This window comes from Dasypus novemcinctus, chromosome 21 (genome assembly GCF_030445035.2).
Source record: "Dasypus novemcinctus isolate mDasNov1 chromosome 21, mDasNov1.1.hap2, whole genome shotgun sequence".
In the NCBI taxonomy this organism is placed as follows: domain Eukaryota; kingdom Metazoa; phylum Chordata; class Mammalia; order Cingulata; family Dasypodidae; genus Dasypus; species Dasypus novemcinctus.
Window position 1 is genome coordinate 71,714,158 of NC_080693.1, and position 13,096 is coordinate 71,727,253.

The 13,096-nt window shown below is 36.0% G+C and overlaps 1 protein-coding gene and 1 non-coding gene across 5 annotated transcripts in view; one reads left to right on the forward strand and one right to left on the reverse strand.

The window, feature by feature from the left end:
• Nucleotides 1-13,096, forward strand: part of CEP112 (centrosomal protein 112) — a 575,007-nt gene that overhangs the window by 184,985 nt on the left and 376,926 nt on the right. The gene's annotated exons all lie outside the window — the stretch shown is intronic.
• Nucleotides 6,311-6,417, reverse strand: LOC111764395 (U6 spliceosomal RNA). Its single transcript, XR_002797016.2, has one exon. It is a non-coding gene; the product is annotated as a U6 spliceosomal RNA (small nuclear RNA).

Sequence of the window (13,096 nt, forward strand, 5' to 3'; positions counted from 1 at the left end):
ACCTCTTCACACCACTAAAACAAACTTTAATCATATATTTGGTTAAGAAGAAGCAAGCGGCTCGTGAATACTGGATATTCCATTAGTCTTCTTTTTATATCATTATCTTGACTTTTCTCTCAATTAATTAATTAATTTATTTTTTTTAACAGAAATATATAATTTATTTACAATCGACTCATAATTCTTACTTTCTTGGTATAGCTGCTTTTAAATCCTCTGTTATATAGCATATCATAGATTATACCCTTCAAGATTTCTTCTGGACTTCATGTTGCCTGTAATATGAAAGCTTGTGCTTGGAAACATTTTTATTAGTTATCAGCAATTAGTTAAAATAACTTGAGCAGCATAAATGTAGTTTTCATTTTGCAGTTTAAACAGACTATTAACACACATTTTTGGATTATTACTATAAGATTAAACTGAGACTTGAAGTTCTGGAGAAAACTATTGATTTAAAACTGGAAACTTCCTTTAGACCTTGATAAAAACTTGGTACCAATTCTATTATCTTGGTTAAGCAAGCCTAATCAGAACTAGAATGGAAACAAAACAAAACATAAATGTTGCCACATTTCTCTCTCTTTACAGTGGATTAACTATATTAGCCTTCACTAGCCCAGAGCTACATTGTCATGTAGACAGCAGGGAGTTTGAAAAGTTGTGAAAGGGGCTAGCTTTCGCTGGGACAAAGTTGATTGCCTCATAAGCTTGTTTGGATTTTGGGGCTTGTGGCTGGCTTTGTCTCCCACTTCCCTGACGGGAAGCAGGGACAGCGCCTCACTCTTCGTGGTGGCGCGGATTCTGGCGGACTTCAATCAGCAGGCGCCCACGCCTGCGCCCGCTGAGCGCAGGGAGGGCACCATGGCCCAGAAGGCTCGGGCCATGTGCCGCCTGCCACCTGCCGCGCTGCCCACACCCGCGCCCGTGCCCGAGGTGGGGCCGGGGCCTCTTTTTTTTTTTTTTTTAATAATTTTTTTTTAATTGATTTTGTAAAAATATTACATTAAAAAAGTATATATGAGGACCCATTCAACCCCACCACCCCCACCCCCCCACTCCCCCCCCAGCAACACTCATTCCCATCATCATGACACATCCATTGCATTTGGTAAGTACATCTCTGGGTACCTCTGCACCTCATGGTCCATGGTCCACATCATGGCCCATACTCTCCCCCATTCCATCCAGTGGGCCCTGTGAGGATTTACAATGTCCGGTGATTGCCCCTGAAGCACCATCCAGGGCAGCTCCAAGTCCCAAAGACGCCTCCACATCTCGTCTCTTCCTGCCATTCCCCATACCTATTAGCCACAATGTCCACTTTTCCCACTCCAATGCCACCTTTTCTCTGTGGACATTGGATTGGTTGTGTCCATTGCACCTCTATGTCAAGAGGAGGCTCAGATTCCACATGGATACTGGATGCAATCCTCCCACTTTCAGTTGTAGGCACTCTAGGCTCCATGGTGTGGTGGTTGTCCTTCTTCAACTCCATCTTAGTTGAGTGAGGTGAGTCCAATAAATCAGATTGTAGGTGCTGGAGTCTGTTGAGGCTCAGGGCCTGGCTATCACATTGTCAGTCCAGAGATTCAGATCCCCTAAATATATCTTAAACCCCAACACCAACTACAACTCCAGCACAGTAGCATGAAAGTCTTATGAAGAGAGATCCCATCTGAGTCCAGATTCATCACACATAAACACCAGCTGCAAAGAAGGGCCATCTGACATGGCAGTTAACCCCATCTGCCATGACCATAGCACCCATGGATCTCTTTAGCCCTCAAAGGAACCAATACCTGAGGGTTGTATCTACTTTATCTGTCTCTTAGACTCTGCTCAGTTGTGCATAAGGGCAATCCTTCTGACAGCCTCCAGACTCTTTTTTAGAGACTCGTAGCCATATAAACTCATTTCTCCTTTCCATTTCCTCCTTACATTAGGTCAAACAGCATTTTAAAGTCATGTTATTTTACGTAGACAGGGATATTCTGCTGATCCGCATTGAACCTTCCATTCAAGGTCATTTTCCAGTTGCATCATCAGTTGGTAGTTGATAGTGATCCCTCAGTGCCAGGGAGGCTCATCCCCAGGTGTCATGTCCCACGCTGGGGGGAAGGCATTGCATTTACATGCTGAGTTTGGCTTCGAGACTGGCCACATTTGAGTAACATGAAGGCTGTCAGGAGGAAATTCCTAGGCACAATGCTGCTCTAGGCCTTGTTCTTATTTCAGGCATATCAGCTCACAAGCATAGTCATTAGCGTCAGGGGCTCACTGTTGGACCCTCATTCCTTCGCGGTCCTTGCCGCTGCACCTGGGAGACTGTCGCTGCTCCCCTAGGGACCACAACAGAGCACCACCGGCCAGGAACCCAGTACCCCCCAGCTGTAGTTTTTAATTGTTGCCAGTATGAGTATATCCAAACTTTTCAATTAATTTAAAATGTGGAAACATAATATGTTTAGCTGACTTTTTGCAAAGTTATATAATATATAAAAGTTAGATATGTGTTTGATTGTATGACTGTTTGGCACATCTGTTAAGTTTTGCAATTGCTTGGACTTAGCTATAAATAAATATCCTGTAAGTAAAAATGAAACTGGTTAATTATACAATTTTTTAGTGATTTTTTTTTAAGCTGGATAATAAGATTCTTATGGTTTATAATCTGAAAGATACATAAAGGGTATATGGGGAAAACTCCCCTTCCATAGGAGCCCCCTAGCTGTGCATTTCCCTCCCTGGAAGAAGGATAAAGATCAAATATGTAAGCATAAATATTTTCCCCCGTCGTATTTTCCACTCAAATCATAGCACCATATTCGTATATTCTGACCTTACTTTTTTATTCATCAATATATACTGAAGATTGTTCCATATAAGGACATAAAATACTTCTTCTTTCGATTTTATATATGGGATTTACTATAATTTATTTAACCATTTCTCTATTGATGAACACATGGGATTGTTTGAATCTTTTTAATAGTCTGTGATAGGACTTGAAAATATTTTTTGGGAAACTGTTGTTTGGTAATTACTTTGGTTCTGGGGAATTTATGCTGGAATTTAAAAATTTTTAGAAAGTTAAATTTACCAGGTTTTTAAAATTGCTTTAGATTTTGTGCCATCCTTAGAAAGTACTTTCTGACTCTTAATTTCTACTTCTAAAATTCTGCTTTATTTCTTGTACTTGTATGACTTAATTTTTTATATTTAAATCTGTGATCCATTAGGAACTTATTCAGTATAGGTTGTAAATTTGCTTTTTGTCAAATGGCTATCTAAATAATCAACTTTGTTTATTTAATAATTTAGGCTTGCCCTTGCTAGAACATCTACTATAGTACCTTTTTATTGGACTTATTTCTAGATATTCTATTCTGCTTCTGAGTTCTGGATATATTTGGATATACTTGGATATTCTGGATATACAGTCCCATACTCTTTTAATTACTACAGTTAAAAATAACATGTTAATATCTAGTAGGACTTTTTATTCTTGCCACAGTATTCCTTTTCAGAATGATTTTTTTGGCTTGTTTGTATTTTTCTATTTAATCTTTATAATTGGTTTGTCTAATTAAAAAACAACAACAAACCTAGTAGTGTTTTTGTTGAGGTTGCTGTACATGTATAGTTCAACAAAAAAAGAATTGGACACCTTCTAATGTTTTACTTTTTTATTCAAGTACATGATAAGCCTTTCCATATGCTCAGGTCTTCTTTTGTGCCATTCTACAACTATATCCTTTTATGAAACAGACTTTTTTTCACAGGAGTCTATATTACTTAAATATCACAAGTGAATTTATTTTATATGAAATAGTCTAGTGTTTTGACTATTAGGACATGGGATGGAAAATTAAAATATGTAGGGAGCTGAACATTGTAGGTTTGAAGTTTCATACTGAATTAGAAATAAGAATTTTTAATTTCCATACTGGTGAATATACCACAGGTGTTCATGTGTAAGAATGTAAATGCTTGAGGGCATACGTTGTTTATTTAACTTGTCTTTTAGCCATTCAATGCCTAATAAGGATTTCAGTCACCCCCAAATATATATATTTCTAGGAACATTATTGGTTTAGATATAAAGTGCTGAACAAAACAGACACGGTCTCTCTGTGACCACTGAACAGGGCTGCACAGGTTAGGTTTCATATACCTATGGGAGCTATAGGGGGCACTCAGTTGCTAGAATAATAGCTCGCTGATCATCTTGAGGCACAGTTGGCTTGCTTTCCCTTTGCTCGTCACCACTGATTACCTTGGCAACGCTTATCTTTATTGGAAAATGCTCAAACTGCATTATGTTCCTTCATTATGTACTTTTTTTTCTCTGCTCATGTATGCAGAATGAAAAATTTGTTTTCCTTCCAATAGCAGACCTACTGAAACTTCCCTAAAGCTTCCCAACTCTTCTTTTGGAGAAAAGAAACCTTAGGGATTTGAATATTATCTAAAACTCTTTAGGGTGCTGCTGATTTTTTTTTTTCCAGTGCTCATCCAGACAGTACTGTGACTTTGAAATGCATTCAGGATTATATAGTTTAAACAGTGGGTGAATACAGGAAAAGTTAATATTTTAGTAATTCCTCTAAGAGTTCATTTTCAGCAAGTAAATAGTTCCTGTGTTTATAATACATTGATAGAATAAACTTACTTCAAGCAGGGATGAGTAAAATGTCTGTCTTTTTTTCTAAACCAGATGTAAGTGACTTATAATATAAACACAAATTTTCATGTAATTGAAATGAAAATATAAATTTAGAGAAAGGTAGATATTATTGTACCAGAAATAAATTATTTCTCTACTTAAATACTGAATTCATTCTGACCTGAATGCTTTCAGGTGGTTTGGGGAGCCTTTTGAGTTTAGTGTGGGTTAAGAGCATGGCCTCTGGAGCCAGCTGTCTTGGGTTCAAATTCCAGCTCAAAGTACTAACTGTGTGAACTTAGTCATGATACTTCTGTGTGATTCAGACCTTCCATCTGTAAATGAGGATCATAATGAGATTCTCCTCCTAAGATTGTTGGGAGACTTAAAGCAGTTAATGTACAGCATTTAGAATTGTATCTGTTATATATGTGTATTAATTAACTCATTATTTCATTTCTCATTGCCTTATAAAAGGATACAGGCAGGCTTTTCAGGAGAAGAAATCTATTCCAGGCACCAGTTTTTCTTTTTTTAACAGCTTTTTTCTTGTGGTGTAATTTTTATTCCATAAAATTTGCTTGTTTCAAGTGTATATATTTCAATTATTTTTAGTAAATTTACTGAGCTGTGCAACCACCACCAAAATTAAATTTTAAAAGAATACTTACATCACCCTTGTAATGTGATGATTCCTTCTGGCATCAAATTTTAGAAGCAATTATGATTTTTTTCTTGACCGAAAGGAATTACGTGATAAGAGACAAGATCCTGATTAGTTGTTATGTAGAAAATACAAACTGACCACTTCTTCTTTTGATCTGCATTAAAAGCTGAAGTCATAATATTAAGAGGTCCTTTGAGGTAGGCATTTTATGAAGACCTAAGCTAAACTAATTCTGTGTGTGTGTGTGTGTGTGTGTGTTTGTGTGTGAATGCAATGAAATATGCTAAAGTGTTTGGAGTAAGGGGAAAGGGATCTTCATGTTTCTCTCTATATATTTGTGTATAGTTTGACTCTTTTACAAATAAGAAAATTTGCATGTTATTTTTGTAAATAGCAAAGACAAAAGAAATCAATTAATGTTTTGAAAGGGAGAATTATAAAACATTAATAGTAGTTACCCCTAGGACTGAGCATATGGGATTTAAATTTTTTTTCTTTACATTTTCTAAATATTCTAAAATAAATCTGTGCAGAAAATCCTGAAACACTTTAGGGAGGTTTATGAGAGCCAAACTATTTCCATAATAATGCAAGTTATTATTTGCCTTTTTTACTAATTTCTTCCTAAGAGACTACAAGAAGTATAATATGGAAAAAGCTTGACTACAGAAGTAGATGAGATTCTAGCTGTCTTCTATTAAGCCATACATTAAAGAGATTTACAAAAACGTAAAATAATGACACTTTTCTACCCCATTTTTTTTTTTTGGAAAATGTAGATATTTTCCATAAAATGTTATTTTACTAGTTAATAGATTTATTGTTACTTTAAAATTAATTATGTTTAAAAATTTGAATTTTTAAAATAAAACTTATTTTTTATTTATCCCCCCTCCTTTGTTTGCACTCACTATGTACATTTGTTTTCCTTGTTTCTTTTTTTTTGTCTTTATTTATTTTTTTAATGTTACAAAAATATGGATCGCTTCACGAATTTGCATGTCATCTTTGCTCAGGGGCCATGCTAATCTGCTCTGTATCGTCCCAATTTTAGTATATGTACTGCCGAAGCGAGCACTGTTTGAATTTTTAGTATAGGAAACAATGATAGATATATCCCACATAGACAAAAGTTCTTTGTGGTCCTCAATGATTTTTTTCTTTTTTTTTTTTAATTATTTTTTCTTAATTAGAACTTTAGGTTTACATAACATCATGCATAAAATAGAGGATTCTCATATACCTCACCACCAAAACCTTGCATTGGTATAGAACAGTTGTTACAGTTGATGATAGCACATTTAAAAATATATATATTTTTATTAGAGAATTTGTGAACTTACAAAACAATCATGCACATGTGTGAAATTTCCATACAACACTCCTCCACCAACATACTGCATTGTTGTAGAACATTTGTTACAAATTATTAGATAATATCATCAGGCTATTACCACTAACTATGGTCTGTAGCGTACTTTTGGTATATTTTTCCATACCCTCCTATTATTAACACAGTACGTCTTTGGTATTGGTGCAATAATATTACAGTACTGCTGTTGACTATAGTCTATAGGTTACATTAATGGTTTTTTCCACATGCTTCTTCATATTCTTACCACCTTGTAATAGATACATCCATTTGTTCTAATTCATAGAAGGACATGCTTGTACTTACACTGTTAACCACAACTCTTATCTATGTCTGGGCTCACTATGTTACTCAGTCCCTAAATTATTCTCTAGCATTTTTTCAAATAACTTTTATATCCCTAAACTACCCTTTTCAGCCACAATCCCATTTATAAACCAACTGTGTTAGTTCTACTTACTCTAATGTGTTACCATAAACTTTATCCATCTCTTCACATTTACAGTCAAGTTAATTAAAACTTCTACATACATTAAGCATCAGTGCCCCTTCTCAGCCCTCCTCTTATTTCCTAAAAGTCTGTACTCCTGAGAAATGGGTGTAGCTCAGTGGTTAAACATCTGTTTCCCATGTATAAGTCCTGGGTTCAATCCCTCTTACCTCCTAAAGAATAAAAATAAAAAAATCAGTGCTCTAGTTTTTAACTTGATGCATTTATACTTCATATTTAGTTCATGTGAATGAGACCATGCAATATTTGACCTTTTGTGTCTGGCTTATTTCACTTAGCTTGATGTCTTCAGAGTTCATCCGTGTTATCATGTGTCCTAGTTTCATTTCTTCTTATAGCAATAAAGTATTCCATCGTATGCATAACACCTCATTTTGTTTACCCATTTATCAGTTTATGGACACTTGGGTTGTTTCCATCTTTTGACAATTGTGAATAATGCCACCATAATCATCAGTGTGAAAATGTCTCTTTGTATCACAGTTTTTAATTCCTCTGTATATATTCCTAGTAGAGGAATTGCTGGATCATATGGCAGTTCTATTTTTAGCCTCCTGAGGAAACTGTCAAACTGTCTTCCACAGACATCATTTATAGTCCCACTAACAATGAGTATTCCTATTTTTCCACATCCTCTCCAGAACTTACTATATTCTGTTTTTTTTTTTAAATTGGCCATTCTATGCAGTGTGGGATGATATCTCGTTATCATTTTGATTTGCATTTCCCTAATAGCTAGTAATATGGAGCATTTTTTTCATGTTTTTGGCCATTTATATTTCCTCTTTAGAGAAGTGTCTTTTTAATTCTTTTGTCCAATTTTTAATTGGATTGCTTGCTCTTTTATTGTTGAGTTGTATGGTCTCTTTATATAGAATGGAAATCAAATCCTTATCAGATAGGTGATTTCCAAATACTTTCTCCCATTGGGTGAGCTGCCTTTTCACCTTCTTGATGAAGTCCTTTGAATCAAAAAAGTGTTTTAAGTCCCATTTATCCATGTTTTCTTTCATTACTCATGGTTTTGGTGTAATGTTTAAGAATCTACCACCTACTACCAGGTCTTGAAGATGTTTTCTACATTTTCTTCTAGGAGATTTATGGTTCTAGCTTTTATATTTAGGTTTTTATCCATTTTGAGTTAATTTTTGTGTAAGGTGTGAGATAGAGGTCCTCTTTCTTGCTTTTGACTATGGACATCTAGTTTTCTCAGCACCATTGTTGAATACACTGTTCTGGCACACCTGGATGGGTTTGAGAGGCTTGTCAAAAATCACTGGACCATGGATGTGTGGGTCTGTTTCTATACCAGCCATTCACTTCCACTGGTCTATGTGTTTATCTTTATGCTAGTACCATGCTGTTTTACCACAGTAGCTATATAATATGATTTAGAATCTGGAAGTGAGAGTCCTCCAACTTTGTTCTTCATTTTTAAGATGTTTCTGGCTATTTGGGGTCCCTTACCCTTCCAAATAAATTTGATAATTGGGTTTTCCATTTCTTTAAAAAGTGATGGTGGAATTTTTATTGGGATTGTGTTGGATCTGTATATCAGTTTGGGTGCAATTTACATCTTAAAGCTATTAACTCTTCCAACCCAGGAGCATTGAATATTCATTTATTTAGGTCTTTTAAATTTTCTTTTAACAATGCATTGTAGTTTTCTGAATACAAGTGCTTTAAGTCCTTGGTTAGGTTTAGTCCTAAATATTTGATTCTTTTAGTTGTTTTTGTAAATAGAATTTTTCCCCCTGAATTTCTCCTCAGATTGCACATTATTAGTGTATAGAAACACTACTGATTTTGTGTATTTATCTTGTATTCAGCCACTCTGCTGAAATCATTTATTAGCTCTAGCAACTTTGTTGTAGATTTTTCGGGACTTTCTAGGTATAGGGTCATATCATCTGTGAATAGCGAAAGTTTTACTTCTTCCTTTCTGATTTAGATGCCTTTTATTTCTTTTTCGTGCCTGATTGCTCTAGCTAGACTCTCTAGCACTATAATGAACATCAGTAGTGATCTCATTGGGAAAGCTTTCAGTCTTTCACCATTGAGTACATTGTTATCTGTGAGTTTTTCATGTATGGCCTTTATCATGTTGAAAAAATTTCCTTCGTTTTCTCTTTCATAGTGTTTTTATCAAGAAACTATGCTGTATTTTGTCAAATGCCTTTTCCATGTCAGTTGATAGGATCCTGTGATTTTTCTTCTTTGATGTATTTACAAATTTTTAAAATAATTTTTAAAAAGATATTTACATTACATAAATGTTACTTAAAAAATATAGGGGATTCCCATATGTCCTGCTCCCCACACCACCCACATTTACCTACATTAACAACATCCTTCATTACTGTGGTGTTCATTGCCCCACTATTTGGGGGTAGTGTCTAATTTGGCAGTCAGTCACATCCTGCTGAGACGTGCATAAGCATAACCTCTGGAATGACCTCCCGACTCACTTTGAAGTCTCTTAGCCATATAAACTCATTTGTCTTTACCTTTCCCCCCTGTTGGTCAAGGTCTTTTTCCAGTTTCATTGCTAGTTGGTGCTTGGAAGTAATCCCTCAGTGCCAGAGAGGCTCATCCCTGGGAGTCATGTCCCACCCTCGAGGGAATTTATTGCATTTATGTGCTCAGTTCAGCTTAGAGAGAGGCCATGTTTGAGCAACAAGGAGGCTCTCAGGAAGTAATGCTTAGGCACCCTATTATACTAGGCTGAATTTCAGTTTCAAGAGTAAAGGTTCATAAGCACAGTCATCAATATTAAGGGCCTGTCAAGGGCCCATCAATAGACTATCCTCCTTCACTATCCATTGCCTCTGTACTTGGGGGAATATTGTTGTTCCATTAGAGAATGTGGCAGAGCAACCCCAGGATGGGAATTCAATATTTTTTCAGTTATTCTGTGAATCTCTACCCACTATAACAATGCCCCATGAACATTTGAACACATTTATATGTCTTATATGTATGCCCAGATGAACTTCCTCTCATGTATTCCCCATCACTGACACCCCACACAAATTGTCCTCCTGTGCCACAGTTGTACCTAATTTGTGATCCAAAACTTCTTAAAAAATGAAGCCAATAAGAAGCCAAATACAATTAATAAGAAAATGAAATAATGATTGTTTTAAAAATAATACAAAAAAGATAAAAATAAATAAATTTGGGATAATAAAAAAATAAAGAAAAAATATTGAAAAAATTTTGACATTTTGCCTTTCATCACTCTAAGATCTGTTGTCCTATGTATACAGTGCCATTTCCTTCCATTTATTCCCCCAATGTCTTACTTTTTTCTTTTTGTCTTCAAAGAAGCTTTAGGGCACACCAAAGTCACATACAGAATATAGGGGACTCCTTATATAAAACATCCCCCCGTAGCAGTTTGATATTATTAATTAATTCCAAAAAGAAATATTGGATTATGTTTGTAAACTGTTCTTTTCCTCTGGGCATATTAGAGTGTATTAGATTCAGAGGTTTTACTTTAACTTGATTAAAAAATGGTTACGGCTTTGATTGGGCCATGTCAGTAGGGTGTTGAGTCCCTGTCCCTTGGTGGATGAAGACTCACAGATAAAAGACATGGCAAAGGACAGAGTTGGAGTTTTTGATGTTGGAGTTTTGAAGTTAGAGTTTTAATGCTGGAGTCTTGAGCTGGAGCCCTGGGAAGTAAGCATGCAGAGGAGCTTGGTTGTGAGGAAAGAGAAGCAAGCTCCAGGAAGAGAAGAACCTGAACCCAGACAGAAGCAAGCCCTGGAAAGAGAGGAACCCAGGAAGCCTGAACCCTGGCAGACACCGACAGCCATCTTGCTCCAAAATGAGGCAAAAGACTTTGGTGAGGGAAGTAACTTACACTTAATGGCCTGGTAACTGTAGCTTCTACCCCAAATAAATACTCTTTATAAAAACCAACTGAATTCTAGTATTTTGCATCAGCACCCCTTTGGCTGACTAAATACACTCCCCACTTTCCCTCTTCCCTTACTAATAACATTTTATATCTGGATGGTACATTTGTTCCAACTGATACAAATATTGACACTAAGCTACCATGGTCAATGGTTTACATTATGGTTTACATTTTGGATCATATACTTTTATAAATTTTGATGAAACTGAACATGGCCTATATCCATCATTCCAAGATCACGTTGACCGCTTCTATTGTCCTCAACGTGCCACCTGTTCCATCTATTTTATTCCTCTCTCTCTCTCCCCTCAGGATTCATGGCAGCCACCAGGCTTCACTCTTTCTAGGACCAGATTCATAATTACTTGCAACAACATTGGGGACTTGACCACAGTGGTCTGTCCTCCCCTATTAAAGTATTATCAGTCATACATAAACATATATAAACAATAAGTGTATAGTAATAGTTGTGAACTTACAAAACAAACATACATAACATCATACAGGACTCTCATACCTCACGCTACCACCAATACCTTGCATTGTTGTAAAACATTTTTAACTAATGATTAAAGAACGTCCTCAAAATGTTACTACTAATCAAAGTATTTTTCCCCAACCCACCCAATTATTATTATTATTATTATTATTATCATTTATACATGAACATACATAAACAATACATATATAGTAAAAGTTGTGAACTTACAAAGCAAACATGCTTAACAGCATACAGGGGGCCCATACATCAACCTACCACCAACACCTTGCATTGTTGTCAGACATTTGTTACAAATTATGAAAAAACGTAGTCAAAATTATACTACTAACTATAGTCCTTCTCTTACATTTGGTGTATTTCCCCCCCAACCCACCCTATTATTGTTTTTTAAATGTATTTTTATGACAGAAGTTGTAAACTTACAAAACAATCATGTACATGTGTAGAATTCCCAAGCAACACCCCTCTATCAACACACCACACCGTGGTGGAACATTTGTTACAGATTATGAAGTAGTATCATCCAATTATTACCAGTTCCATAGGGGAAATTTGGCACACGTTCTCCATACTGCCCCATTATCAACACAGTACATCTTTGGCATAGATGCATGAATATTACAGTATTGCTGTTAATTACAGTCCATAGGTCACTTCAGTTGTATTTTTCCCATGCTTCTCAACATTCCCACCAATGTGCAATAGCGGCATACACCTGCTCTAGCTTACAAAGGACACTTGCGTCTGTACTGTCAACCGTAATTCTCAACCACCTCTGGGTTTACTGTGCTATTCAGTCCCAAGATTATTCTCTAGCATTCTGTCAGTTGGCATTTACATCCCTAGACTGCCATTTTCAACCACATTCCAATTTATAAACCAGCTGTTAATCACTATAATGTGTTACCAGCAACTCTGTACATTTCAACACTTTTATAGCAAAGTTAATTAAAACTTCTACATACAGTAAGCATCAGTAGTCCATCTCAGTCCTCCTCTTATCTCCTTTAAGAATCCACCACCTACAACCAGGCCTTGAAGATATTTTCCTATATTTTCTTCTAGATGCTTTATGGTTCTTGCTTTTATATTTAGTTTTTTGATCCATTTTGAATTAATTATTGTATAAGGTATGAGGTAGGAATCCTCTTTCCTTCCTTTTGCCTATGGATGTCTAGTTCTTTCAGCACCATTTGTTGAATGAACTGTTCTTCCCAGGCTGGATGGGTTTGACAGGCTAGTAAAAAATCACTTGACCATGCATGCAAGAATCTGTTTCTGAACCATCAATTTGATTCCATTGGTCTGTATGTCTGTCTGTATGCCAGTACCATGCTGTTTTTACCACTGTAGCTAGGTAATATGATTTAAAGTTTGGAAATGAGAGTCCTCCAACTTCACCTTTCCTTGTTAAGATATTTCTGGCTATTTGTGGCCCCTAACC